General features: G+C 45.8%; 1 protein-coding gene across 2 annotated transcripts in view; it reads right to left on the bottom strand.

The window, feature by feature from the left end:
* Positions 1-4,444, bottom strand: part of LOC106003231 (CMRF35-like molecule 4) — an 88,189-nt gene that overhangs the window by 54,182 nt on the left and 29,563 nt on the right. The window lies entirely within an intron of this gene.

Genomic DNA, 4,444 nt, shown 5'->3' with positions numbered 1-4,444 from the left:
ACTGGAAGTGGCGCTGTAGCTCAAGTGGTAGAGCGCTCGCCTTGAGCTGAAGAGCTGAGGGACAGCGCCCAGGCCCAGAGTTCAAGCCCCACGACCGACCAAAAAAAAAAGAAAGAAGGAAGGAAGGAAGGAAGGGAGGGAGGGAGGAAGGGGGAGGGAGAAAGGGAGGAAAAGAAGGAAGGAAGAAGCTGGGCACTGGTGGCTCACACCTGTAATCCTAGCTACTCAGGAGGCTGAGATCTGAGAATCACGATTCAAAGCCAGCCTGGGCAGAAAGGTCATGAGACTCTTTATCTCCAATTAATCACCAGAAAACCAGAAGTGGAGCTGTGGCTCTAAGTGGTAGAGCCCTACCTTTGAACAAAAAGCTCAGAGACAGTAACTGCACCTTGAGTCCAAACCCCATGACTGATAAAAAATCTTTCTGCACTATCTTTGCAATTCTTCTGCATACATAAAAATTCTAAAATACAAAGGCCATTATTAATAAGTATATCTGACAGAGGTCAGGGAATGAAAAGGGAAAGAAATGGAAAGGATGGCAGTGTTTGTGCTCCATCTTTTATCTTGGTGACTTGGAATGCACAAACTATATCTATTGAAACAGGCTAAAGTCTGTTATGGGAAACTGTCGAGTTGCTTTGGCAGAACAGAAAATAGTGGTGTAACTATATAGTAAGAAGAAGATGGCATATGGGGCAGTAGGCAGCAATGTTTGTGGGTTTTGTTTTTTTAACTGTATTTTTTTTGTCTTTTCTTTTTTTTTTTTTGGTACTGGGGATCGAACCCAGGACGTTGCGCTTGCTAGGCAAGCACTTTGCCACTGAGCTACATCCCAGCCCAGTGGGTTTTATTTTTTTTAATGGCAATTTAGGAACAAAAACAGAATGAAAATGGGCTTACCTTAGAGGACAGGAACTGAAGTGGGAGAAAGAGGATATCTAAACCCTTTCATATCGTTTTACTTTATTAAGTTTTATTTTTATTTATGTTTTGCCAATCTTGGGTCTTGAATTCAGAGACTGGGTACTCGCCCCGAGCTTTGGTGTTTGAGGCTAGGGCTCTATCACTTGAGCTATACCTCACTTCAGGCTTTTTTTTGGGGGGGGGGTTAGTTGGAGATAAGAGACTCACAGACTTTCCTGCCTGCCTTGGCTTCAAATCTCAGATCTCAGCCTCCTGAGTAGCTAGGATTACAGATATGAGCCACTGACGCCCAGTTCCTTTCATTCTTTGATTATATACATGTGTTGCTTCCATTGAAATAGTCAAAATCAAACTTAAAAAAATATCTTAGGGGAAGAGGGGAGTATGGGAAGGGATGGGAAGGGGAAACCAAGAGGAGGCAACAATGCTTGACAAGAAATGTACTCATTATCTTGCCCATGTAATTGTAACCCCTCTGTATGGTATTCTCACAATAAAAAAAATATATCTTCAACCTCTCTATTTCATATCACAACAGACAAGGAAACAGAACCCATTAATTTGCCAGCCTAAGCCAAACTCTCATGACATCCCCCTAGCAAAAGTGAGACCCCAAGTTTGAACCCCAGTATGGTCAAAAAAAGAAAACATGCAAGCTGAAAGAGAATAGCACAAAATGTTTTTAAAATGTGTGGGGAGCAGGGGATACTTACTAGTCTAGATTGGTATTATTCTTCAAAAATGAAAAATAGAGACTTTCTCAGGCAAACAGCTTAGGAATTTACTATTAGTTTATTTTACTTACAAGAAATGTTCATGGGAGTAGGAAAGTGACTCAGTGGTAGAATGCTTGCCTTGCATGCATGAGGGCCTGGGTTTGATTCCTCAGCACCACATAAGCAGAAAAAGCCAGAAGTGGCGCTGTGGCTCAAGTGGTAGAGCTCTATCCTTGATCTGAAGAGCTGAGGGATAGTGTCCAGGCCCAGAGTTCAGGCCCCATGACCACAAAGAAGAAGAAGAGGAAGAAAAAGAAGAGGAAGAGGAAGAAGAGGAAGAGGAAGAAGGAGGAGGAGGAGGAGGAGGAGGAGGAAGAGAAGAAGAAGAAGAAGAAATGTTCATTGTCCTCCAAGCTGGACAATGACATAGATCAGAAATCTGGACATACATAAGGCAGGGTAGATGTCAGAGAAGGAATAAATGAAGTGAAATAAAACCTTGTACTTTTTTTTCTTTTCATGGGTGCTAAGGATGGAACCAGGGCCTCGATGTGGTAGGCAAACTCCCTACTACTGACCCACACAGCAACACACCTTTTAATTCATTATAAAGGAAGTTGTTTGAAGTAACACTAGTAACATTATAGTTAATAACTATGAGCTATAAATAAATGACAGGAATTACAGAATTATCACAAAGGACTGGAAATACTACTTCAAGTATCTGTACTACACATAAGCAGGAAGTAGATTTAGTTTAACGTTTTAGAAGTACTTGCTGGGTACTAGTGACACATGCCTCTAATCCTAGCTACTAGGAGACTGAGAGCTGAAGATCTTTACATAGTACAGGATTATAGGCAAACTCTTTTAACAAACTCTTAACACATTCCCAGTGACTGAATCCTTCATATCTATACTTATCTCCTATTATCTTTAGCTCCTCTGTCTTTGTGCTTTAGCCCCTCTGGTCTTTTTTCACTCCTTCATTTAATATATGAAGCAGATTTTGGTTATAAAGTACCATTATTAAGTGTTAGAGATCTTTGCATACGTTATCTCATTCTTTAAAAAAACAAACAAACTAAACAACTGGTGTGTGGCTCAAAGTGGTAGAGCACTAGCTTGAGCAAAAGAGCTCAGGGATTGCTCAGGCCCTGAGTTCAAGCTCCGTGACTGACAAAATAAATAAATAAATATTAAACCAGGTGCCAGGAGACCACACCTATAATCCTAGCTACTCAAGAGGCTGAGATTTGAGCATCTCAAAGTTGAAGCCAGCCCAGGCAGGAAAGTTTGTAAGACTCTCTTATCTCCAATGAACCACCAAAAAGCCCAAAGTGAAGTTGTGGGTCAAGTGGTAAAGCACCAGCTTTGAGCTAAAAAACTGAAGGACAGCACCCAAGTCCTGCATTCAAGCCCCAGTATTGGCACATACATTAAAAAAAAAAAGCACTCATAGATTTGTTCTATATATTTTGTAGATGAGGAAATCCAAGCAATCCCAGAGAAGGTTAATGATTTAGTTAAGACAACTCGGGCAAAAAGAAGCTGAAACCCAGGAGTTAAAGTCACTCTGCCTTGATATTGACTACAAAGGGTAGCAAGATTTTTCCCTGGGGAGTTAGCACCCACTAAACTCTAGAGTCACCCGAGTGAAGATAGGCCACTTTGGGGTCAGTGTGGCTGAAACATCCAAGAGGGCAAGTCAAAGGAGATACTTGTGCCTCGTGGTTGCTTGGCCCATGTGCTGGGGCTGGACGTGATGGTGGCTGGAGCCAGTGGCAGGGATGCTTCTTCACCTTCTGGCCAATAGGAGGAGAAGCAGGGCAAGTTATACGCTGCAGAAACCTGCACCCCAGTCTCCAACTTCCTCCCACCAAGCCCTGCAATCCACAGCTTCCACCGCCTCCCAGTAGTCTATTCGCCTGGCTAGGCATCGCTCCATCTCATCGAGAAGAGCTCATGGCTCCCTGGGAGCCACAGTCTCAGCCCCTCTGACTACAGTGTCCAGCCTCATCCCTCTTCCAGGCCCCGTGGTGAGGAAACACTGACAATTAAATGTCTCTGAACAGGGATCCTTCGGTGGATACGAGAAGTCACCAGAGCTCCATCTCCTTGCCAGTATAATAGCTCACCTTTATTGAGCCCAAACTACGTACTAGGCACTGTCCCAGGCTCTTGGCACGAATTAACTCGTTCACTCCTCAAAACAATACCCTAAGGCAGGCGCTATTCTTGCAGCTGGAGTGGGTGCTCTTTGATACTTAAGAGCAATCAAGTCACGGGCTCGAGCGTCCACCATGAATAACTTTCAGAGCCAGGATCTGAAGTCTCGCGTCTATATTCCTTCCCCATCGGCAAGTCCTGAGCCAATGGATCTCACCCTTACGCAACTGGAAAGTGCCCTTAAACCTGGGCGATCCCTCCCTCAGAAAACAGAGTAGAGCAAAACATGGTTGCCGGTCTCAAAGACCTCAGGCTCCACATCTGCCGAGTTGCTACCGGAGACAACCGACCGTCCGGGAACCGAAGGGGGCCGGGAGGAGGAGACCGCCAGCCGTGCTGCGCGGGCAGGAGGAGAGCGGGGCGGGCGCGGTGACCCGGCCTCAGCCCCTGAAAGCAAACCAGAAGCCCGGAGATCCCGCAGCCCGGGAGCGGAAACGCACCCGAGGACCCACGAGGCTCGACTCTCGCACCCTGGAGTCACAAGACCGACCGGATCGGAGCTCTGCGGCGCCGGAGGGGCGCGGCCGGGCGGCCTCGGGCTTGGCTCCCCGCGCGCCAGCGGAGGAGAGCGG

This window comes from Dipodomys ordii, unplaced genomic scaffold (assembly GCF_000151885.1).
Source record: "Dipodomys ordii isolate 6190 unplaced genomic scaffold, Dord_2.0 Scaffold7, whole genome shotgun sequence".
Classification (NCBI taxonomy): Eukaryota; Metazoa; Chordata; class Mammalia; order Rodentia; family Heteromyidae; genus Dipodomys; species Dipodomys ordii.
The sequence above is the reverse complement of the archived record's forward strand: the minus strand, read 5'-3'. Positions and strand labels throughout refer to the sequence as shown.